Source organism: Pseudophryne corroboree, chromosome 5 (assembly GCF_028390025.1).
Source record: "Pseudophryne corroboree isolate aPseCor3 chromosome 5, aPseCor3.hap2, whole genome shotgun sequence".
Taxonomy (NCBI): Eukaryota; Metazoa; Chordata; class Amphibia; order Anura; family Myobatrachidae; genus Pseudophryne; species Pseudophryne corroboree.
In genome coordinates this window covers 660,388,326-660,415,426 of record NC_086448.1, presented here as the reverse complement: position 1 = coordinate 660,415,426, position 27,101 = coordinate 660,388,326, and positions in this window count along the sequence as shown.

The following is a 27,101-nucleotide window of genomic DNA, read 5'->3' as shown; positions in this document are numbered from 1 at the left end:
CAGCAATCAGGCTAAAAAACGGCAGTTCTGCGCATGCGTATGGGCGCAATGCGCAACGTGCGACGTATGGGCACAAAGAACGATGCAGTTTTGCACAGGGTCTAGCGATGCATTTCAGTCGCACTGGTTGCCGCAGAGTGATTGACATGAAGTGGGCGTTTCTGAGTGGCAACTGACCATTTTCAGGGAGTGTTCGGAAAAACGCAGGCGTGCCAGGGAAAACGCAGGCGTGGCTGGGTGAATGTTGGGCGGGTGTGTGACGTCAAATCCGGAACTGAATAGTCTGAAGTTATCGCAAGCGCTGAGTAGGTTTTGAGCTACTCTGAAACTACAGAAATTTTTTTTTGCAGGCACTCTGCGATAAAAACGTTCGCACTTCTGCTAAGCTAAAATACACTCCCAGTGGGCGGTGGCATAGCATTTGCACGGCTGCTAAAAACTGCTAGTGAGCGATCAACTCGGAATGGTAATTCAGAGTTGATCTAACTCTCTCTGCACATGTTATATCCGCACCCCCCCCCCTCCATTCAGTGCACATGGGGGGTAATTCCAAGTTGATCGCAGCAGGATTTTGTTAGCAATTGGGCAAAACCATGTGCACTGCAGGGGAGGCAGATATAACATGTGCAGAGAGAGTTAGATTTGGGTGGGGTGTATTCAATCTGCAATCTAATTTGCAGTGTAAACATTAAGCAGCCAGTATTTACCCTGCACAGAAATAAAATAACCCACCCAAATCTAACTCTGTCTGCACATGTCATATCTGCCTCCCCTGCAGTGCACATGGTTTTGCCCAATTGCTATCAAAAATCCTGCTGCGATCAACTTGGAATTACCCCCATGGTTTTGCCCAACTGCTAACAAATTTGCTGCTGCGATCAAATCTGAATTACCCCCTATATGCTTGTTCTGGGGCATACTTGTAAATTAATTGGTTTAAAAATTAACTTTGAATTATTTATTTTAAGTCCTAGGCTTTATGCAACTTATAGAAATTAATATTGAAATATATCCTGAATCTAGCATCAATTTGCTTGTAAAGTAGCGAAAATATAAAAATTGGGTATCTGGAGAGAAAAATACAAAAAATTATTGTTCCACAAATTCGTCTATCAATAGAATAGTGTTGGGAAATATGGTCGCTCTATTCACCACCTCATAAATTACTATGTCAAAAAAGGAGGAAATGTTGGAGTTTGTATGTACTCCCCTTTTCTATTTTATCACTTTAAATAAGTGTTTACAATAAGGTATGTGAAATTTATGAGGTGGTGAATAGATTTTCCAACACTATTCTATTAATAATGAATTTCTGGGAACAATAATTTTTAGTATTTTTCTCTCCAGATATCCACTTTTTATATTTTTACTACTTTACAAGCAAATTGATGCTAGATTCAGGATTCATTTCAGTAATAACTTCAATATGTCGCATAAAGCCTAGGATTTTAAAATAAATAATTAAAAGTCAATTTTTAAACCAATTAATTTACAAGTGTGCCCCAAAACAGGCATATATAGGTTAATTCAGACCTGATCGCTAGGCTGCGTTTTTGCACAGCGGGCGATCAGGTCTAAACTGCGCATGCGTATGCACCGCAATGCGCAGGCACGTTGCATGGGTACAAAGCGGATCGCCGCTCAGTGATGGGTTTGTGTGATGGATCCATTTACATGGGTGTTCGCAAGGAGATTGACAGGAAGAAGGCATTTGTGGGTGTCAACTGATCATTTTCTGGGAGTGTTTGGAAAAACACAGGCGTTCCCAACCGTACGCAGGGCGGGTGTCTGACGTAATTTCCTGTCCTGGACAGGCTGAAGTGTTCGCAGTGGCTGAGTAAGTCCTGGGCTACTCAGAGACTGCACAAAATCAGATTGTAGAGATCTGCTACACATGTGATCGCACACTTGCACAGCTAAAATACACTCCCCTGTGGGCGGAGACTATGCGAACACAGGACTGCAAAAAAACCCTAACGAGCGATCAGGTCTGAATTAGCCCCATAGGTGGTCATTCCGAGTTGATCGCAGCCAGCAACTTTTTGCTGCTGCTCCGATCAACTAGTCCACACCTATGGGGGAGTATATTTTAGCTTAGCAGGGCTGCGATCACTTGTGCAGCCCTGCTAAGCTAAAAAAATGTAAAGTTAAACATGACTAGCCCTGGACATACCTACCCTGTGCGACGATCTCTGCAATGCTGGGGCTGGCTTTGACGTCAGACATCCGCCCTCTGTTCTCCTGGACACGCCTGCGTTTTCTTCTCCACTCCCCGAAAATGCCAGCCAACGGTCCGGATCCGCCCAGGAATGCCTTCTTTCTGCCAATCTTCTTGCGGTCGGCTCTGCGACTGCTTTCCTCGTTGAGCGCGACGTAACCCGGCGACCCTCGTCACCGGGCAATGACGCGTGTGCGCAGTGCGGCCTTCTGCGCATGCGCATTCCAGACCCGTTCGCACCGCAGCAACAAACCGCTGCGTGCGAACGGGTCGGAATGACCCCCATAGTCTCTTTCATTTTACTTTCCCTTTCATGTCTTTGTAATAACCCTCTATCTTATAGTCTATTGTGACTATCTGAGAGCACCACCAACCTAGTGCCACAAAGAAATCATATCCAGGTGCAGACTATATGTTGGTTTACAGTAGCAATTACTATACAAAACACTTTTGTCTGTTCCAGGTGGATCTAGTAACCTGTAAATGGAATACATTCCTGCATTGAATGAATGAAAGAAATATAACCAGTAATAGGCAGCTATATTTCCAGAACATGAATATTGGAGTAATTTGAAGAAAACAATACGCACTGATACTGCTCCCCGGAGTGAATAAATAGAATTTCAGCAAAGATAGATAATTTGAGGCATTTTATATAAAAGTTAACTTTTTTTACTTCTATTATAATAGGACATAGATAGAACACTACAAGTTTGACAGATACACATAAACAAATATAGTGAAATGTAATGTATGTTCCTCCCAAATTGACGAGCTAAGGAAGTATGTCCATGTTTTGTAGGAAATAGGCAAAATATGAGCAAAAAGTGCGGGGTGTGCAATAGGGTTACCACCTTGTCATTTTTAGATTCCAGAACAAGGGCCATGAAAAGGCTCATGACTATAGGCAGGGCCTAAACCACAGTAGGATTGCAAGCATTTTATTTCTCAGATTGCAGGTCCTCACATGCCCCATTGTATGGTATCTACTTCACATGCACCTTATTGTAATGACTGCCTACTGTGATGTTAAGCTTACAAAACCCACTTGGTGACTGCTTCGCCTACTCTAGCCCCCTTAACTGGACCAACAGTTGTTCACTGGGATTGCCATGACTCTAAATGCCCGTATTCACAGGCAGCACACATCTCTCACCCCCCTCAGCACAGCGCAATGTGCGCTGAGCATGCGGGGGGAGCGGGGAGGGGCGCTCATTTCACCCAGCGGGTGAAGTGAGCGACCTGCTAGGTTGGCCTGCATGCAGGTCAATCTAGCACCAGTGATAGCGATGCGCGGGGCTGCTCATTGCTATCGCTGTGAGGGGTACACACAGAGTGATCGCTGCTTAAAATCTAAACAATCTAGTCAGATTGCTTAGATTTTAAGCAGCGATCGCTCCGTGAGTACCCCCCTTAAGTAGTATAAGCTCAGTATCAAAGATGCATATATTTAAAGGGAACAGAACACCTCAGAGACTAATAAAACTGTGGTGGTAATCTTTATTGAGCACAGTATTGCAATCCATTTTTCCGAATATCACTAATAAATGTTTTGCTGGACAATTCTCTCAAATAATACAAGTCTTGTGCAGAAAATTGATGAGAAGTAACAGAATATTTTCATGCATAAGTAAATTTCTTGTAGAGAAGTACTAGACAATACTTTACAATATCACAAGTAATTTGCAAAGCAGCAAGCTTTTAGATTAATTGCACTATAATGAAATGCCACACAGTTCTTTTCAATATGCACAAACCAAATCACTGTAGTAAGATACTTAGCAAATCATTCACAGAATCCAGCTCAGCTTTGCCATAGAGAAATACCATCAGGTAACAGGCTTTCCAAATGATACAGGCAGAAGAACTTTGGTGAGCAGCTCAGAGCATAAATTCAGTGGTGGACTGGGATTGAAAAGCAGCCTGGGAAATTTATGGAGGCAACCCTAGTAGGCGCAGTTTCTGTTGAGGGGTTGGGCCTGCCATGGCATGGTTCCTCCTCATAGGTCCCAATTCTGAGTTGAAAACAGTTGCGGCCTTTCTTGTGTCTTTTGATGCAGTTGCATCTTCATGCTAATGCTGCTATAGTGCCCTTCCCTGGTGTACATCTGTGCATCCAAATATGCAAGAACTGTGATACCCTCTCAGTGTCTACAGATACTGAAATCATGCTTTGTGCATCTTTAGACACCACCATCGGTCGCACCATTGAAACTTTTATCAGCCCTGTTCTAGGGGTATAATTCAGACCTGATCGCTGCTGTGCATTTTCGCACAGCGTGTGATCAGGTCTGAACAGCGCATGTGCCGGCGCCGCAGTGTGCCGGCGCATGCCAGAGATGTGATCGGCATCTCTGCACAGCGATTGCCTCTGCCTGATTGATAGGTAGAGGTGGTCACTGGGTTGGAGAGGGCGGGACGGCGGTGTGTGGGGGCGGTGTCCAGGCAACGCAGGTGTGCCCAGACTGTGCGGGGGGGTGGGCCGCGGCGGCTGCGTGACGTCACACACAGCCACTGCGACCCAGGAGCTGTGCTGTTAGGGAGCTACTCCTCAGGTACAAAAGCATCACTGCCATGCAATGCTTTTGTACCTGTGCTGGGGGGGGGGGGAGCAGAGCCAGGCATGCGGGGTGGACTAGCCCTGGGCTGGGTGTCCCCCAGCATGTCTGTGAAACTGATCATAGATGTGCTAAATTGAGCACATCTACGATCAGGTCTGAATTAGGCCATTGTTGCAGATCATCTGTCTGAGTATGGCCTCCAATGTGAGCAATTCAGCATCTCTATATGCATCCACTTTCAGCAACATGTCATGCTATGTTACATCTGTGTCTGTTTAGCCAACAGAAAGCCTAGGAATGCCCAACACACTTCTATACTTCCCGGAAGTTTCTCCATAACAGGAGATATACGGAGGTTGGGATATACCTGTCCATGAGAAGTGAGGCGCTGGTCCAGTGGTAGTTCACGTATCGTTTTCATTCTTGCATTTTGTATCGGGAGGTGGGAAAAGCCTCTCTTGTGATATACCACATTACTAGCTGCCTCTGCACACTGTTTGGGTTCTTCATTCTATCTATTACACTTCTAATACACTTCTTGGTGCATTTGTCTAAATCTGTATTGCATCTCTGTATGGATACCATTGAGACACGTGTATTTTAACATAAATGCATGCACAAGAAAAAAAAAGAAAACCCATTGGCCACCACATTGGCAAAAAAAAAACACTGACTCCCACAGGAAAAAATAAAACACATTAACCCCACAGGAAAAAAACAAATAAACACATTAGCCCCCAAACACATTAACCCCCACAGGAAAAAAAACCAAACACATTAGCGCCCAATCAAAAATAAAACACATTAGCCCCCACAGGAACAAAATAAAACACATTGGTTCCCACTGGTAAAAAGATAAAACACATTGCTCTCCACAGGAAAAAATACACATTGTCCCACACAGACAAAAAGTAAACACGTTGCCCTTACAGGAAAACATAAAATACATTAGCCCATATAGGAAAAACAAACAAACACATTGGCATCTGACAGAAAAAAAACACATTAGCCCCTGGAGGAAAAAAGAAAATACATTGGTCTTGACAGAAAAATAACCAACTTAGGGGGAAATTCCAAGTTGATTGCAGCAGGATTTTTGTTAGCAATTGGGCAAAACCATATGCACTGCAGGGGAGGCAGATATAACATGTGCAGAGAGAGTTAGATTTGGGTGGGGTGTGTTAAATCTGCAATCTAATTTCCAGTGTTTAAATAAAGCAGCCAGTATTTACCCTGCACAGAAATAAAATAACCCACCCAAATCTAACTCTTTCTGCACATGTTATATCTGTCTCCCCTGCGGTGCACATGGTTTTGCCCAATTGCTATCAAAAATCCTGCTGCGATCAACTTGGAATTACCCCCTTAGTCCCCACAGGACACATTGGCTCTCAAAGGAACAAAACAAAACATATTATCTCCCACAAGAAAAATCTAAAACACACTGGGGGCCAGTGTGTTTTAGAATTTTCTTGTGGGAAAAAAATAAACTTAATTGGCTCACACACACAGTAAAAAAGAAAACAAACATAACTGCGCCAGCTCCCACAGGAGACTGCAGTGCTTACTAACATGCTTGGTTCCACACCCAAATGCTATGTGTATTCAGCTGTTTAGCTCCTAGCACAAGAGCTGTCGGTAGCTGTAGTTTATTGAAATCACTGCAGTGCCTGAGCTGGCAACTGTACCAGTTTATGTAACCAGGTATGGTGTCTAGGGAGGCTGTGGTGGGCAATGTATGTCCTTGGCCCCAGGAGGTAGGGCAGGCAGTGTATGTTCCTTGGGCTGGGGTGGATGGTTAGATAGTGTTTGTCCCTGGGTTTGGTGGGTACTGTGTATTTGGGAAAAGGTGGTGAGTGTATGCCAGGGGGGTGGTAGGGTAGATAGTGTTTGTCACTGGGTTTTGGTGGTTCTTGTCAAAGTCAGAAAAATATCACGATGCACACTGCCATATTTGCACCTCACACAGGTCTGCGCTGCGCATGCGTGCGCTCTCCCGTGCGTGCGCATACTCGCTGTTGCGGGCACCCGCGGGCGCGCGGTATGTGCATTTACGGTAGAGTTCATGTGTTCGTAGCGTGCGACTCAATCGTTACATATTTCCACTATATAATGTATTTTGTAGATCATGGTCCCTTTGATAGAATCTGAAAGTTTGGTTAATGTAGCATGTTCATGGACAGAGAAATCCCCCTTTGTTTGATACTAAGGGTCAGACAGGAGTAATACAGTGGTGTTTAGTACCCATCGGAAGAGTATTTAATTAGCAATATTCCGGTGTTGGTTTGAAGCGGATTAATCGCTCGTGCGAATAGTTATGGACATAAGAAGTTTATGAACATTTACTGTATTTGCACTTCCTTATCCATGCGGCGGGAAACCCAGTTTCCCTCCCACCTGAGCTGTTGGAAATAGTCACAGCCCACCTGTATGAATCAACCTATGACCTTTTGTTATAATGCGAGGAGGAATTCCTGTGTCCAATGAACAATGAGATTGTAGGGACCATTGAATTGTATTGTGTGTGGGGCATAAATAGACAAGCCGATCACATCCAGCTCTCACTCTTCAACGGTTATCATTGCTGAAAATCGGGAGCTGGATGTCCAGAGGCGCATGCGATCGTTTCCTTTGTGCGTAAGTTTTCTCCGCAATCATATTGTTTTTCTTGTTGTTATGGGCCATATCTCTCTGTCTCTCTCTTCTCTTCTTTCTCTCGTACTCTTCTAAACGTAATAGTATTGTATTGTATTTCCTGTGTAGTTATCTGGTTAGTTAGTCTATGTTATATTGTAGTGTATGACTTGTATTGTATTAATTCTTTTGCAAGTATAACATTCATAATATATATATTAGGCGTTGGACCCTAAGCACGGTATCTGTGTATTTCTTATAGTGTTAAGTATTCACAGAGCGTCGGTGACGCTCAAACAGCTTTTAAGTTAATAAGGTTACACTGTGTTGCATCTACACCCTATCTCTACACTAAGGTTTTACAGCATATTACATTGTTTATGGTTTAGATTTAAAGGTTTAACATTGTGAGCGTCAGCGCCGCTGGTGATCTCCTCGTGGTCCCGAGCGTCCGCTACGCTATAGCGAATCATTACGTTAGTCGACAGCCAATAGCGTGCCTGCCTGTGATCTCTCGGCCGTGAGCGAACGTGACACTTGAGCGTCTCGATCACGGCTAAGCGATCATTACGCAACGAGCGTACCCTTACGGTACTCCATACTTAACTAGCGTACAGTGTTCTTAGACCTCATAAAGGGTTTTATATAAGATAAATATTTAGCTTTATCAATTGGCGGCTCGTCCTGTCCTTCACATATCTCTGCTAGGTAATTTCAGCAGACATTATCCAGCAGCAAAGGGCGGGAGGTCATATTCCTCGTAGTGCTGTTTGGATAAGCGTCTGCTTCGCTTAGTAAAGGGTGCTGAAGGAATCCGGAACGGGAGGTAAGAACAACACGCTAGTGTCTTTTAAAACTGTTTATTTCTGTCTTGCGTACACACGCACATATCTGCATTTCTTTTTCATTCGTGTATTTTCATATATCACTCTCCTGTTTGCCATTTTATAATTGATAAAACGTGCTAAGAGAGATTTGTCGCTATTTCATAGTTAAAGTGTAAAAAGCACACACAGCTCTACCTAAAAGTAAAAGGAGAGATTGGTGTGTTGCGTGGTAGACGATCGAGGATCATCTACATTGATAAAAGTGTTAGTTGTGTTGCGGTGGACATTGGTTTTGTGTACACGTGTCTCTAACAAAGGGCTGAGACTCGCGTACGCCAAGGCCGACGCACGCAGCGTAAATTACGCAACGGAGCGTCTGGGTACGCCCACGTAACTCAGGTCACACGACAGTGTTGATTTTTAAGTAGCGCAACAGGCGATAAGTAGCGCAACAGGCGATAAGTAGCGCATCAGGCGATAAATAGCGCAAAATCTATTTTTAGTGTCCGAAATTTAGATTAACAGATCCTTCTCCAAATTCACAACACATCTGGTCTAAAGAAAAATTTCTGCGCAGAAATAGAAATAGAAGCAAAAGTGTACGTGTGGTGAGTGAGTGTTTTTGTATATATAAGTTTATACAATTTTACAGGTTGAACCACAAGAAGTCGAGTTCTCGCAGAGGTACATACATGTAAGTGACGTGCATGGTGGCTAGGGAGGCATCTCTGGTTAAACATAAAATTTGAGCAGTAGAGAATAGTAGACCAGGAGGTCATACTACAGACCGGGAGGTCCAGGTACAGCAGACTAAGAAGTCTGCCATAAAAGAGAAAAGGGCACAACCCAGGGGGTTGGTGCAAAACCCATATAGGCCAATAAAGCTCTGGCTGAAGGAATTCGCAGCCGAAATTTTCGATTCCACTGGTCGCTCAGTACATAAGATTAGTTGCTTATGTGCTGAACGATTGTACCGCACGTAATTGTGTACATTAGTTAATCTGACCAGTACCATTTGTGTACGATCCCGGTCATAAAACTATTTGTACACTCTGATGTGATTTGTGTAATTTTTTATTTTCTGAAGGGAAGTTCGCTGGTCACTCAGGAATTGTCCAACAACCAATAGTTACTGGAAAGAGTAAGTGTTCTGCGGATATCCCTCGCATGTTCCAGTAAATAGAGGTTCATAGGGGCCCTGGGTCGAGTACGCCAGCACTAAGGCAGTGTGTGGGTCGTATTGGTCGGCGTGGGCGAGTGAGTGGGGTACTCGGTAAACCGCCACCGTCAGCCTATCGTGAACATTTTGGTTTTTGTAAGGGTTCGCTGAAGACCCTGAAATAAGGTCAGAGGTGGTGAAAGCAACGCCTGCAAGTTATGGGGGCCAATTGTTCAGGAAGGGGGCGATCAACCTCGGTTCGGGTTGATTCAGTAAACCGACCAGTCGGGTCGGCAAGGTACGTAATGTGTGAAAAATATGGCTCACATACAGAGGTTTTATGTGATGAATGGGAGAGAATGACAGTGCATGACGGGGAGAAATTCCCAAGAGTAGGTAGCTTTAGATCAGAAGTGTTGCAAAATTTAAGGAGGAGGATATGTCTCATTAAATCAACAAAGAGACGAATCCAACATTATGATTATTTGCAGTTATGGCAACAGGAGGGTGAAATACAGAGAGGATTGGCTTTGGCGGCAGGATCTAATCCTATCAAGAAATTGATAGCGACAGCCCCGCCGCCACCATACATATCAGGAGAGAAATTGGTTGCGGAGAATGACGCATTAGGGTGTAACAAACAAACACTTAGCAACTGTGTAAATGTTAATAAGTTAACTAATGCAAGTATTAACCCGTGCAAGTTGTACCCTGTTTTGAACTTTCCCCAGGAGTGTGATCAAGAGGACGAATCGGCAACAATATCGGCGCTCTCTCTAGCAGCCACCATAGCAGAGACAACAGTAGGCATGGCTCCACCCACAAGATTAGTAACAAAAGCCCCTAGCGGAGGGATAGGTGAGGTCGTATCTACAGGTAAGTACGGCACCATACACTACGCTGAAACCATTTCACCACAGGCTGTAGAACCTACACAGAGTGATGTTAGTAAACTTAATCCTGTTAGGGTAATAGCAGTGCCAAATGGGAAAACTGACACAACAGGAATCACTCCTGTTAGGAACATTGCCATGTACAGCCCATTTCCCCGAATGGAATTAAGAACCATAGTGTCTGAGTTCCCTGACCCTAGGAAAGACTTAGTTGCCAGCCAGAAATACATCAGAGACCAAGGGAACACTTTAGAGCCCAATAACAAAGACTGGCAGGTATTGCTGAGGGCATGTTTACCCTCATATGTCGACGCAACTCAATTTTTGGCTGACTGTGGATTAGATCAGGATGTACCTCTTACAGATGTGTACAACAAAGATAACGTAAAAAGAATAAGTTTACAGTTAAAAGAGTATTTCCCAGCGGTAGTTAAGTGGAACAAGATTTTCTCCATTAGACAGAAAGAGTCAGAAACTGCTGCAGAATATTTTCACAGGGCATTACTAGAAATGGCAAAGTACACAGGTATAGAGGACATTAAAACAAACATAAACCATCGAGAAGTAGCAGTATCTGTACTAATGGATGGGTTAAAAGAGACATTAAAGACAAGAGTACAGACCACGCAACCATGTTGGCGAGGTCTGTCGGTGGCTACTTTGAGAGAGGCTGCTATTGATCACGACCGGAATATCACCCGACACAGGGAGTCCCAAGGTGATAAGTTAATGGCCGTAAGTATACAGGCCCTGACCACAAGGCAGCCTTTGTATAAATCACCAAACCCTGTGGGTAAGTCAAATGTGGTAACTTGTTTTTCTTGTCATAGACAGGGACACATGGCACGAGACTGTAGAGTGAAAAATTCACAAAACTCATATCAACCCCCTAGACAACGACACGACACACGACATTGGGAGCAAGGTCCGCAGAGACGGAGTTATGAGCCACATACAGGGGAAACAAAAAGATACCCCCCGAACAGAGACTGGCAAGCCACTGGTAGTTCCCATTTCACCCCTTCACAAGTAGTTGCTGCCAGCGGGATTCAGGGAGGTCACCATACCCAATAGGGGTGTGGCTATACCTGTAATCTGCAGCCAGTAAAATTGATTGCAAATCTTGGAAGTGAACCAGAAATTGCAATCAATGTAGCTGGTAAATCATTAAACTTTCTTGTAGACACAGGGGCGGCCAAATCAGTGATAAATTCGACAGTGGGCATGAGAACCACTGGTAAGACAATTCCAGCCATAGGAGTAACAGGAGTAGTCCAGCACTACCCTGTTAGCAAACCAGCCGAGATTACAGTAGGGCCGTTACATACCAAGCATTCCTTTTTGCTAGCTGCATCGGCACCGACTAATCTCCTGGGAAGAGACTTATTGTGCAAAATGGGGTGCGTCATTTATTGTACTCCTGAAGGTGTATTCTTGGACATACCTGAGAATCACGCTCAGGAAGTGCAAGACATCAAAATTAATGTCACATACCATTATGACAAATAGGACTCCATCCCAAGTAGAGGAAATGACATCCCAGATACCAGAGTCACTTTGGACTAAAGATGGACAGGACACTGGATTAATGGCAAATGTAGCTCCGGTAGTTGTACAAGTAAAAGATGGTAGGATAGCTCCAAAAATCCCACAGTACCCTCTGAAGCCAGAGGTGGAGTTAGGAGTTTATCCCGTAATAGAGCGCTTGCTACAACAGGGCATTCTGGTAAGAACGTCCAGCACTGCCAATAGTCCCATCTTCCCTGTTAAAAAGAGTGGGGGGAGGGGTTACCGGCTAGTGCAGGATCTATGGGGGATTAACAAAATAGTTGAGAGTCAGTTCCCCGTAGTGCCAAATCCAGCTGTCATCCTTATGCAAATCCCTCCCACTGCGAAATTTTTCACTGTTATTGACCTCTGCTCCGCTTTCTTTTCGGTACCTCTGCACCCTGACAGTCAATATTTGTTTGCATTCACATACAGAGGAGTCCAATACACATGGACTCGATTACCACAAGGTTTCATAGACAGTCCAAGTATCTTTTCCCAGGCTTTGCATGATTGTTTACAGTCTTTCCAACCAGAGAGTGGATCAGTATTAATACAGTACGTGGATGATTTACTACTGTGTTCTGATTCATTGGAAGCATCCCTGAAGGATACGAAACAGCTCCTGTTTCATCTTTCAGACACAGGACACAAGGTTTCCAAAGACAAGTTGCAATTATGCCAAACTAAGGTAAAATATTTGGGACACTGTCTAACACAAGGACTGAGACACCTGACCGCTGATAGAATTCAAGCAATTAGAGACATGACTCTGCCACAAACCCAGCAACAGATCAGAACATTTTTAGGAATGTGTGGGTATTGCCGTAACTGGATCCCAGGATTTTCCATTCTGGCGTTACCTTTGCAGGAGATGGTCTCCTCAAACAAACCTGATCGGATTTCGCATACAGACGAGTCCGAGATGGCATTTGAGAGACTTAAACAGTGCCTAACGCAGGCCTCCAGCATTAGGTATGCCAGACTATGGGAAACCCTTTGAGCTGTACGGAACAGAAAGTGCTGGTTGCGCGGCAGGCGTCTTAACCCAAAAGCACGGTGATACCAGCAGGCCAGTAGCATACTACAGCGCTCAGCTAGACACGGTAGCGCGATCCCTCCCCACATGCTTGCGAAGCGTTGCTGCGATAGCATTGCTAGTAACGAAAAGCGAAGATGTAGTGCTAGGTCACAACCTCACAATTCATACACCACATGCAGTGTCAGCCTTGCTAAATTCTGCCCAAACCAGGCACGTCTCATCAGCGCGGTTTACAAGATGGGAATTGGCACTAATGGCCCCCGTAAACATCACCATAAGGAGATGCAGTGCATTAAATCCTGCAACATATCTCCCAGGTGTGCCTGGACAGGCACAAAGGGTGGAGGATGAGAGTGGTGGGGAAGGAGAATTTAACACAAAGGAAGACACACATGATTGTATGGAATATTTGACCCAAAATTTTACCGCAAGGCCTGACATCAGTGACAATCCACTGGAAGATGTAGATCTAACTTTCTACACGGACGGTAGTTGTCACAGACAGTCAGACTCGGGAGACTTGTGTACTGGATACGCAGTCGTAGATGACCAAGGCACCATAGAAGCGGAACCGCTAGGCCCACCTCACTCAGCCCAGGTTGCTGAACTGGTCGCCCTAACCAGAGCATGTGAATTGGCTAAGGGCAAATCAGCCAATATCTACACCGACTCTAGATACGCATTCGGGGTAGTCCATGATTTCGGAGCCTTATGGCGCCTCAGAAATTTCATGACGGCAGCTGGTACACCGGTAGCGCATGCAGCCCACATCAAAAGGCTTCTAACAGCGATACAGGAACCCGACAGAGTGGCTGTTATCAAGTGTAAAGCACACACATATAGCCAAGACCCAGTATCACTTGGTAACAGCCGAGCAGACGAAGCAGCTAAGTTAGCAGCTGGTACCCCCAGACAGACAGACACCACGCAACTGATGGTATTTAATACCATCAACACACAGAAGTTGTGTGAAATGCAAAATTTGTGTTCCACACAGGAAAAGGCAGTCTGGAAGGCAAAAGGATATGGCCAGGAGTCCTCAGGACTCTGGACGGATGGACAAGGTAAACCGGTGGCCCCCAGAGCATATCTCCCATGTTTAGCTGAGGCAGCTCACGGGCTGACTCATCTGGGCAAGGAGGGAATGTGCAAGTTGGTAAGAGCATATTGGTGCGCCCCAGGATTTTCATCTCATGCAGGTAAGAGAGCAATGTCATGCCTTACCTGTTTGAGAAAGAACATCGGAAAAGCAATACCAACAGAACCATCTCATATCCCACCTACAGGCGGCCCTTTCCAGGTAATACAGATTGACTTCATTCAATTACCCCCTTGTCGAAATTTGAAATATGTACTTGTTTGTATAGATGTTTTCTCAAATTGGGTCGAAGCATTTCCTGCGGCCACAAATACCGCTATGTTTACTGCTAAGAAAATTGTGCAGGAATTAGTATGTAGATATGGTATCCCTAGAATAATTGAAAGTGATAGGGGTACCCATTTCACAGGTGATGTCTTTCAAGGAATGTGTAAGTTGATGGGAATTGATAGCAAGCTGCACACTCCATACCGTCCACAGGCGAGTGCGAAAGTAGAAAGAGTGAACAGCACTATTAAAAATAAACTGAGCAAAGTTATGGCAGAGACAGGATTGACATGGCCAGAAGCTCTACCCATTGTACTGTACAGCATCAGAACCACTCCCAGGTCCCCTCTTAATCTGTCTCCTTTTGAAATCTTGTTTGGTCGACAACCGCATGTTATGATTAACCCTCAGGATGATTTGAAGTGTAACAATGAAGTGACTGTAAAGTACCTGGTTAATATGAGTAAACAGCTAAGGAATCAAAATGATAATTTGAAGTTAGTGATTCCTGATTTACCAGATAGTAATTGTCATGACATTGAACCTGGGGATTATGTAATGATACGGAATTTTCTACGCTCAGGTTGCCTTATTGACAGATGGGAAGGACCATACCAAGTCTTATTGACTAGCACTACAGCATTGAAAGTTGCCGAGAGAGAGACTTGGGTTCATTCGTCCCATTGTAAGAAGGTTGCTGATCCAGAGAGGTCCCGTGATAAGGAACAGACGGTAGAGGAAGTTGTATCACTGGAGTGTCTGTTCCAGGAGGACTGAGGCGGCACCTGAGCATTGAGAATCACAAGATCAAAAGCAGTTGTCGATTCCCTGTTCCCTTTTATTGTTTTTCTCCACTTCCCATCCAATTATTTTTCCCCCTTCTCATTCTTCTTCGTTTCCTCCTATAAGATGGACTTGCCCCAAGAGACTGTGATCCGGATTTTCCTGTTGACCATGATGTTGACCAGAGCAGTCTGTTCCGGCGAGAGTACCATGGAGGTCGAGAGAGGTTCTGGAATGGGTTCTGATGACAGAGATGGAGGCGTAGTTTTCCGAGAACAACATAATCAACAAGCAAAGGCGAGTATCAGAAAACGATCTGATAGCATTGACCATAGAAGGAATTGTGAAGGATTGTTAGCTGAAGAAAACTGTATCTGTAGGCTCTGTGACAACGTAGTTGAGGATGGGTGCATCAAGAAATGCCAATCCAGTTTTAATATCCATATGGACCGGCATCCCTTGAGTGACTATCACTCCTTAGTGGGTAGTGTGTTAAATCAAACAGATTGTTGGGTATGCTCTCAAGTACCTCAAGGTCATAGCAAATCAGGACTAGTACCATTTCCTTTAACGATAGGGGAGGTACTTGAGCTAAGTGGTGGGAGGCCGGTGGACAGGAGGTTTAATATCTCCAGTCCTCCTAGTTTGAAGCTCCACCAATATCATGTGGATAGATCCCTCATATGTTTTAACATTTCCAATCCCCGAAAGCCGGGAAACTGGGAAGTGTCATGGAGTAACCAAACCATGACATTTTCATATAGAGCAGATAGAATGCCTACAGATACAGAGCTTATACGCCACATAGCCAGTAGAGGAAAATCTTTCCGATATAGGTATACCCTAGGAAATAGGATTACGAGAGTTGGAGAAGTATCACCAGGATACTGTGCACATATCGTACAAGCTGATACATGTACTAGACAGATGGGAGAATTAGGGTTAGGAGATTTCACATGGAAGATGTGTAATATGGTTATGTCCTACTCCGTCCCATATGTTCTCCCCGATGATGCATATTTCATATGCGGGAGGAAGGCGTATAAGTGGCTTGCCCCAAACCCTGAAGGATTGTGTTATATTGGAAAAGTACTGCCTGAAGTAATGACTGTATCACATGCCAAAATGAAGGATATACACCGTGTTGCCCAAGCTCCTTATACTCACACCCATTACGAGCACGTAGTTAAACGGCACCTGATAGAAAGAACAGAGCATCCGGCCTCTGACATGATCCATGAATCCACCGGGATTCAGGTTCTAATCGCGTTAGATTTCACTCGCACCGCCAGAGGAGTGTTGAATTATAAATACATATCTGCGCTCGCAAATTTGTTAGACAATATCACAGAAATGTATGATGACACGTTTAGGTATACTGGAAGAGAACTTCAAGCTTATAAAACAGAACTAGTTCTGCATAGAATGATTCTCAATTATCTCACGGCAGTGACAGGTGGATATTGTGTCACACTGGCAACGCAGTACGGCGTGAAATGTTGCACATATATTACAAATAGTACCGAGGACCCGGTCGAGGTCATAGACCAAAAGATGGACGATATTCTCCAACTGAAGTGGGAATTTCGCAGGAGACACAATCTCACCCTTGCTGCTGTGAGTAATGAGCTGACTGGTTGGGTGTCATGGTTGAACCCGCGAAATTGGTTCTCCGGTTTAGGAGAATGGGCTCAAGGAGTCATAATGGATGTAGGGAAGTTTCTCCTATGTATCTTAGGTGTTATCATAACGATTGGCTTGATATTTAGATGCGGTCAGGCTTTAACGAAGTGTAAACAAAGTACCAGGGTGATGAGTTTAAGGAGTGAGGAAATTGTAATTCCAATGGATTTGATTTATGACCCAAATGTAGAAACAATGATGTGATGAAAATGCGATTTCTACGGTCCGTTTCTTTCACCTGTTTTTCCGTTTTCCTCCAAGGTAAAAAGACCCACTTGGACGAGGAATTTGATGAGCCGATATACAGACAACAGATGGATTAAAGAAGAAGTTTTGACAACCTGATACACAGATTTTTGATGAACTTTGCCATAGATCCCCAGTTTCCCTAGAAATTTTAAAATTACGCTAGCCCAACACTTTTGTAAATCTATGGACATTGACAAAGCTTTTTGCCCACACGCCTTTTGGCAAAAGCACAAAGAAGACTGCATTCAACAGACACCGAACAAGACTTCAACCGACAAATGTTCATTTACCTGACATAGAATACCACTGCATTTACCGTAATTATGTCTTTTCTTCATCTCTACAACCTTCAGGTAATTACACACATAGTCGATAGGGAATACAGGCACAGATATCAGCAATCACATATTCCCCCATTCATGTATCATCAACTAAAATGTGCTACAACCACAGCCGAAAAGAGCTCGGTAAAGTTTGACAGCCCATCCACAGACCCGTACCACGGGATAAGAAGGAATTCAAATGTATACTTCGCAATACCTCGAAGCTTGATTTAAAACACGTACGGCACGATGATACATGACCCCCAAACACGGATTCATAAACACATGCTTCTGCTATCTCACTAGGTCATACCCTTTTCCTACCTTCTCCTCTCCTCCCCTACCCAACCATGGAAATGTATTAACCCCTGACATATATTTTTCTCTTTTTGAAATGTTTTAGGAAGTGGCAGTTATTGTGGACTGCCAAAGGGTGGACTGTCAAAGTCAGAAAAATATCACGATGCACACTGCCATATTTGCACCTCACACAGGTCTGCGCTGCGCATGCGTGCGCTCTCCCGTGCGTGCGCATACTCGCTGTTGCGGGCACCCGCGGGCGCGCGGTATGTGCATTTACGGTAGAGTTCATGTGTTCGTAGCGTGCGACTCAATCGTTACATATTTCCACTATATAATGTATTTTGTAGATCATGGTCCCTTTGATAGAATCTGAAAGTTTGGTTAATGTAGCATGTTCATGGACAGAGAAATCCCCCTTTGTTTGATACTAAGGGTCAGACAGGAGTAATACAGTGGTGTTTAGTACCCATCGGAAGAGTATTTAATTAGCAATATTCCGGTGTTGGTTTGAAGCGGATTAATCACTCGTGCGAATAGTTATGGACATAAGAAGTTTATGAACATTTACTGTATTTGCACTTACTTATCCATGCGGCGGGAAACCCAGTTTCCCTCCCACCTGAGCTGTTGGAAATAGTCACAGCCCACCTGTATGAATCAACCTATGACCTTTTGTTATAATGCGAGGAGGAATTCCTGTGTCCAATGAACAATGAGATTGTAGGGACCATTGAATTGTATTGTGTGTGGGGCATAAATAGACAAGCCGATCACATCCAGCTCTCACTCTTCAACGGTTATCATTGCTGAAAATCGGGAGCTGGATGTCCAGAGGCGCATGCGATCGTTTCCTTTGTGCGTAAGTTTTCTCCGCAATCATATTGTCTTTCTTGTTGTTATGGGCCATATCTCTCTCTCTCTCTCTTCTCTTCTTTCTCTCGTACTCTTCTAAACGTAATAGTATTGTATTGTATTTCCTGTGTAGTTATCTGGTTAGTTAGTCTATGTTATATTGTAGTGTATGACTTGTATTGTATTAATTCTTTTGCAAGTATAACATTCATAATATATATATTAGGCGTTGGACCCTAAGCACGGTATCTGTGTATTTCTTATAGTGTTAAGTATTCACAGAGCGTCGGTGACGCTCAAACAGCTTTTAAGTTAACAAGGTTACACTGTGTTGCATCTACACCCTATCTCTACACTAAGGTTTTACAGCATATTACATTGTTTATGGTTTAGATTTAAAGGTTTAACATTGTGAGCGTCAGCGCCGCTGGTGATCTCCTCGTGGTCCCGAGCGTCCGCTACGCTATAGCGAATCATTACGTTAGTCGACAGCCAATAGCGTGCCTGCCTGTGATCTCTCGGCCGTGAGCGAACGTGACGCTTGAGCGTCTCGACCACGGCTAAGCGATCGTTACGCAACGAGCGTACCCTTACGGTACTCCATACGTAACTAGCGTACAGTGTTCTTAGACCTCATAAAGGGTTTTATATAAGATAAATATTTAGCTTTATCATTCTGTATCTACCGGTCTGGGACATAGGATACGTATTTTATGTTGGGAGAAGGGATAGATGCTATGAATCCCTGGGTTGGGGGTACTATGTCTAGGTGACCATGGGGGCAGGGTGGGGAGTGTATGTCCCTGGGGCCAGGGGTAGTTTTGGTCTATGGCACCAGGGGGTGTAGTATATGTTCCTGCGGCTGGAGAAGGGGGGCTTGGGTGGGTAGTGTACAGTATGTGTGGAAATATGACTGCCAGAGTAAATGAACATATAATATTGGGATTTTAAGAGTTACATATCCAACCAGCACATTTACACTTATACAGTGGTCTATTCCTGCGTTTCCTACTCTAGCAAATAGCAAATTATTCCAACGTTATTCCAAAGGAGCAATACAGTATGTTGTTTAAACAAAAACATGACTATTGTATTTCTGTTGGATTATGTCTGCCTGCATGGCATGTGATCTTATATCTTGTGCTTAAACCCACAGCAGCCTGGCTAGGCAGGAGATGACTAATGTTTGGGTCACTCTTTTTACTCACTTGGCCAGATGCAGTGGCGGATTTAGCGGGGGGCGATTAGGGCAAACGCCCCCCCTACACATACCAGCACCGGGATGGAGGCCGGGTCCCGCCGCGGTGTTGGGAACGAGGTGGAGAGCGGTGCAGCGCGGCGGGGGAAGGGGAGAGAGAGAGAGAGCGTCCTGATGTGCATACAGCGGCTGAGTGGCCTCTGTTCTGACCACGCCCCCTCCTTCCTGTACGCGCATCAGGACGCTCTCTCTCTCTCCCTGTCCCCCGCCGCGCTGCCCGCTCTCCACCTCGTTCCCAATGCGGCGGCAGCACCCGGCCTCCATCCGACTCCTCATGCTGCTGGCTGCAGCAGGTGTCACTGTCAGTGTGTATGCCATGTCTCCTACCCTCCAAACTAAAGTAAGTGTGTGTGTGTCCCCTCTGTGTTCCATGTCTCCCCCCCTCCGCTCCCAGCTAAAGTGTATATGTCCCTGCATTATTTTGGCTAATTCAGTGTACTGTAATGTGAATTTCGGCTCATTCTACATGCTGTAATGTGAATTTCGGCTCATACATTGTGCTATGATGTGAATTTCGGCTCATTCAGTGTGCTATAATGTGAATTTTAGCTCATTCTGCGTGCTATAATGTGAATTTTGGCTCATTCTGCGTGCTATAATGTGCATTTTGGCTCATTCTGCATGCTATGATGTGCATTTCGGCTCATTCTGCGTGCTATGATGTGAATTTCGGCTCATTCAGTGTGCTATGATGTGCATTTCGGCTCATTCAGTGTGATATAATGTGCATTTCGGCTCATTCTGCGTGCTATGATGTGCATTTCGGCTCATTCTGCGTGCTATGATGTGCATTTCGGCTCATTCAGTGTGCTATGATGTGCATTTTGGCTCATTCAGTGTGCTATGATGTGAATTTCGGCTCATTCTGCGTGCCATAACGTGAATTTTGGCTCATTCTGCGTGCTATAATGTGAATTTCGTCTCATTCTGCGTGCTATAATGTGAATTTCGGCTCATACAGTGTGCTATAATGTGAATTTCGGCTCATTCAGTGTGCTATAATGTGAATTTTGGCTCATTCTGCGTGCTATAACGTGAATTTTGGCTCATTCTGCGTGCTATAATGTGAATTTCGGCTCATACAGTGTGCTATAATGTGAATTTTGGATCATACTGTGTGCTACAATGTGAATTTCAGCTCATACAGTGTGCTATAATGTGAATTTTGGCTCATTCTGTGTGCTGTAGAAACAGAATTTGTCGGCAGATAAGAACCACTTGGCCCATCTAGTCTGCCACTTTTTTTTTTTTTTTTACATAATTTTTTATCTCTAACCTTATCTGATCCTTATTTCTTTGTAAGAATATCCTTACGTCTATCCCATGCATGTTTAAATTGCCCTACTGTCTTAGCCTCTACCACCCCTGATGGAAGGAATGGCGATTCGCCAGTCTGTATCACCAGTGCGCAGGGTTCTCTCCACTAACTGGCAACATTTTATTAGTAATGGCAACAATAGGAAATTTAGAAGCGAACAGGAAGGGCATTACTAAGTGGGAGGGGCTATGATTAGGGGGAGGAGTCATAATTCTAAAACCGACCCCCCCTAAAAGTTAAGTCTAGATCCGCCACTGGCCAGATGAAACAATAACATCTTTCTAGGGTGGTGCCAGCTATGAAAATGCTATTGGGCAGCAAACAGATCCCACTGGGTGAGTGCTTTTTACTTTTGGGAACTTGTGGCCAACGCTTGGTGAGGCCAGATATGACTCTGAAGAGAAGGCAGCCAGTCAATTGGTGTCAGACAGATGAGGGGCAGTGATTGCATGGGTCGCAGCGCAATGACAGATGGATGTAACGTCCAACAATAAATAAAAATTATCCAGGCGGTAGGGTTAGCTCATCATTGGCTGGACGGGGAGTGACAGCCAACTTGGTGAAGTAGTTAGTAGACAAAGTGCCAAGGTCTGGGTGAGTACTACTGAGCAGAGTCTAGGGATAGATCTGTCACCTGCAGCTAGCCACATAATAGAGTAAGCAGCCTTACAGCTTCCAGTTTGCGTTCCACAGTGGAACACAAATTCTGGAAGTGTGGCAGCCAGCACTGGCTGAAATAAGAATTGGCCAGAGCCAGCTGGCACTGAAAGCTTGCTCGGAAGAGGGAGTGGATTTTTCCAGGTGTCCCCATCTGCCGCTGCATAAATCCAAGTATGCATGAGGGCAAGACAGGATCAAACTGAGTACAACCCTCAACAGAGTGTTTAGGGAGACTCCCTTTGAGGGTGTAACATCCATTCAGCAGCATTCAAAGAAACAAGCAAGGCTCTATTTCCAGTTGCAGTAATTAGGAGTCAGAACGAAGCCCAGAACAATGAGACCTAGTCTGCATAGCTGACTGGTTACCAGGAGAAACTGATTGGCTTTTGCAGAGCTAACCTGACCATGATCTACTAAGCTGTGCTTATTACAGACTCTAACACTTATATGCCTCAGAGCCCCCTCATGCCCTTATATGCCATCCTAGAGCCCCTCATACCCCTTTATATGCCTTAGAATCCGCTCATGCATTTTTTCTGCCAAAGAGCCTCCTCATACGTATATTAATGCTTCAGAGGCCCCCCATTTTATGCCAGTTTAGAATTCAATCGTGCCCTTTTTATACTTCAGAGCCCCCTCAATCATGCTACTTATTATTCCAGCCCCAGATCCCCCTAAGTCATGCCCCATATATGTTCCCTTTATGTCTTACATTAGCTAAGGCTTATTTACTTTCAATGACAACCAAAGGTCAATAAAGGTCTGAATAAAGTCTACACCACACCATCCACAAATGTTTCTCTCGAAGTGACAATGCTTCAGTCATACCCATGGTTGGAAGCATTACTCAGAGGAGGCATCAGCAGGTGAACTGGAATTCAGCAGAGAGAGCCAGCTTGGCTGTGACACACTCACAGTGACATTGTTAGTGCCATGCCCAAAGATTTGTCGACACAACCTGTACAGGATTAGGCAGCCACCAGACAGAGCTGCTGATTTACAGACTGTCCAGAGGAATTTCAGATGGCAAGTAGACCTACAGGTGAAACTCAGAAAATTTGAATATTGTGCAAAAGTTCATTTATTTCAGTAATTCAACTTAAAAGGTGAAATTAATATATTATATAGACTTATTACATGCCAAGTGAGATATATCAAGCCTTTATTTGTTATAATTTTGATGATTGTGGCTAACAGTTTAAGAAAATCCGAAATACAAAATCTCAGATAATTAGAATATTACATATAATAAATAAAAAAAAAGATTTTAAATACAGAAATGTTGGCCCTCTGAAAAGTATAATCATGCATATGTACTCAGTACTTGATTTGGGCCCCTTTTGCATGAATTAGTGCCTCAATGTGGCATGGCATGGATTCTATCAGCCTGTGGCACTACCAGTGGTGCAAGTAGAAAAAATGTCTTATAGGTACTGTGTGCCAAAAAATGGGAGTGGCCAAATGCCACATGGGGCGTGGTCAATGAAAATGGGGGCGTGATACACAGTTGGGGGAGGGGCAGATACATATTTGAGCCCAATAGTGCCAGATACACGTTGCCCCACAGTACCGGATATACATTGCCCCACAGTGCCAGATATACATTGCCTCACTGTGCCAGATAAACAAATGCCCCCACAGTGCCAGATACACATTGCCCCACAGTTCCAGATACACATTGCCCCACAGTGCCAGATACACAAATGCCCCCAGAGTGCCATATATACATTGACTCATATATACATTGCCTCACAGTGCCAGATACACAAATGCCCACAGAGTGCCAGATATACATTGCCTCACAGTGCCAGATACACAAATGCCCCCACTGTGTTAGATATACATTGCCCCCCAGTGCCAGATACACATGTCCCCCCAGTGCCAAATATACCCCCCAGTGCCAGATATGCCCCCAGTGCTAGATATATAAATGACTCCACAGTGCCAGATATGCTTCCAGTACCAGACATGTCCCCAGTGCCAGATACCCATGTCCCGACAGTGCCAGGTATGCCCCCAGTGCCAGATACACATGTCCCCCCCAGTGCCAGATATGCCCCCAATACAAGATACAGAAAAGCCCCCTCAGTGCCAGATATGCTCCCAGTGCCAAATATGCCCCCAGTGCCAGATACACATGTCCCCGCAGTGCCAGATCTGCCCCCAGTACCAGATACACATGTCCCCCCAGTGCCAGATATGCCACCATTGTCCGATACAGAAATGCCCCCACAGTGCCAGATATGCCCCCAGTGCCAGATATGCCCCCAGTGCCAGATATGCCCCCAGTGCCAGATACACATGTCCCCCCCCAGTGCCAGATATGCCCCCAGTACCGGATACAGAAATGCCCCCACAGTGCCAGATATGCTTCCTGTGCCAGATATGCCCGCAGTGGCATATATGCCCCCCAGTGCCAGATACACATGTCCCCCCAGTGCCAGATATGTCCCCAGTGCCAGATATGCCCTCAGTGCCAGATACAGAAATCCCCCCACAGTGCGAGATATGCTCCCAGTGCCAGATATGCCCCCAGTGCCAGATACACATGTCCCCCCAGTGCCAGATACAGAAATGCCCCCACAGTTCCAGATATGCCCCCAGTGCCAGACATGCCCCCAGTGCCAGATACACATGTCCCCCTAGTGCCAGATACAGAAATGCCCCTACAGTGCCAGATATGCCCCTAGTGCCAGATATGCCCGTGCCAGATATAGAAATACCCCCCCATGCCAGATATGCTCCCAGTGCCAGATATGCCCCCAGTGCCAGATACCCATGTCCCCACAGTGCCAGGTATGCCCCCAGTGCCAGATACACATGTCCCCCCAGTGCCAGATATGCCCCCAGTACAAGATACAGAAAAGCCCCCTCAGTGCCAGATATGCTCCCAGTGCCAAATATGCCCCCAGTGCCAGATACACTTGTCCCTGCAGTGCCAGATATGCCCCCAGTGCCAGATACACATGTCCCCCCAGTGCCAGATATGCCACCATTGTCCGATACAGAAATGCCCCCACAGTGCCAGATATGCCCCCAGTGCCAGATACACATGTCCCCTCAGTGCCAGATATGCCCCCAGTGCCAGATACAGAAATGCCCTTACAGTGCCGGATATGCCCATTGTGCCAGATATGCCCCCAGTGCCAGATATAGAAATACCCCCCCAGTGCCAGATATGCTCCCAGTGCCAGATATGCCCCCAGTGCCAGATACCCATGTCCCCACAGTTCCAGGTATGCCCCCAGTGCCAGATACACATGTCCCCCTAATGCCAGATATGCCCCCAGTACAAGATACAGAAAAGCCCCCTCAGTGCCAGATATGCTCCCAGTGCCAAATATGCCCCCAGTGCCAGATACACTTGTCCCTGCAGTGCCAGATATGCCCCCAGTGCCAGATACACATGTCCCCCCAGTGCCAGATATGCCACCATTGTCCGATACAGAAATGCCCCCACAGTGCCAGATATGCCCCCAGTGCCAGGTACACATGTCCCCTCAGTGCCAGATATGCCCCCAGTGCCAGATAAAGAAATGCCCTTACAGTGCCGGATACACCCATTGTGCCAGATATGCCCCCAGTGCCAGATATAGAAATACCCCCCCAGTGCCATATATGCTCCCAGTGCTAAATATACGCCCAGTGCCAGATACACATGTCCCCCCCCAGTGCCAGATATGCCCCCAGTGCAGGATACAGAAATGCCCCCACAGTGCCAGATATGCTTCCTGTGCCAGATATGCCCCGCAGTGCCAGATATACCCCCCAGTGCCAGATACACATGTCCCCCAGTGCCAGATATGTCCCCAGTGCCAGATATGCCCTCAGTGCCAGATACAGAAATGCCCCCACAGTGCGAGATATGCTCCCAGTACCAGATATGCCCCCAGTGCCAGATACACATGTTCCCCCAGTGTCAGATACAGAAATGCCCCCACAGTGCCAGATACATATGTCCCCCTAGTGCCAGATACAGAAATGCCCCTACAGTGCCAGATATGCCCCTAGTGGCAGATATGCCCCAGTGCCAGATATAGAAATACCCCCCCATGCCAGATATACTCCCAGTGCCAGATATGCCCCCAGTGCCAGATACACATGTCCCCCCCAGTGCTAGATATGCCCACAGTGTCATATATGCCCCGCAGTGCCAGATACACATGTCCCCCCAGTGCCAGATATGCCCCCAGTGCCAGATACAAATGTCCCCACAGTGCCAGATATGCTCCCAGTGCCAGATATGCCCCCAGTGCCAGATACACATGTCCCCCCAGTGCCAGATATGCCCCCAGTGCCCAAACCAAGTACTGAGTACATATGCATGTTGTAATATTCTAATTTTCTGAGATTTTTGATTTGGGGTTATCTTAATTTGTAAGCCACAATCATCAAAATTATAACAAATAAAGGCTTGAAATATCTCACTTTGCATGTAATGAGTCCTTATAATACATTAGGTTCACCTTTTAAATTGAATTACTGAAATAAATTAATGTTTGGCACGATATTCTAATTTTATGAGTTTCACATGTAGTATACAGATGTAAACAAACTGCCAGCATTAATCCAGGATGGCGATAAGGAATCCACTATACTCCAGACTTCCGCAACATAGCTGCTTTCACTATATATTCATTATAAGTTATTGTTTTGCTTTTTTTTTTCATTTTAATTCTTTACATTAGTCCCTGAAAAGCCATACGAATTATTAACAGATTTGTTGGATAAAATGCATAAATTAATTGTGTAAATATATAGTAGTACAAAAAATGCTAAATGATCACTCACAGCTATCTGCTGTTAACACACTTTGGCCCTCATTCCGAATTGTTCGCTCGGTAATTTTCTTCGCATCGCAGCGATTTTCCGCTAATTGCGCATGCGCAATGTTCGCACTGCGACTGCGCCAAGTAAATTTGCTAAGAAGTTTGGTATTTTACTCACGGCATCACGAGGTTTTTTCTTCGTTCTGGTGATCGGAGTCTGATTGACAGGAAGTGGGTGTTTCTGGGCGGAAACTGGACGTTTTATGGGTGTGTGTGATAAAACGCTGCCGTTTCTGGGAAAAACGCGGGAGTGGCTCGAGAAACGGGGGAGTGGCTGGGCGAACGCTGGGTGTGTTTGTGACGTCAAACCAGGAACGACAAGCACTGAACTGATCGCACTGGAAGAGTAAGTCAGAAACTGCACAGAAAAATCTTTTCGCAATATTGCGAATACTTCGTTCGCAATTCTGCTAAGCTAAGATACACTCCCAGAGGGTGGCGGCTTAGCGTGTGTAATGCTGCGAAAAGCGGCTAGCGAGTGTCAAAGTCGAAAAATATAGCGACATATGATGCCTTGTACTAACCCCATGCGCTTGCCCGCTGCACGTGCACATTCTCTCCCGTGCGTGCGCATATTCGCAGTTGCGTGACGGCG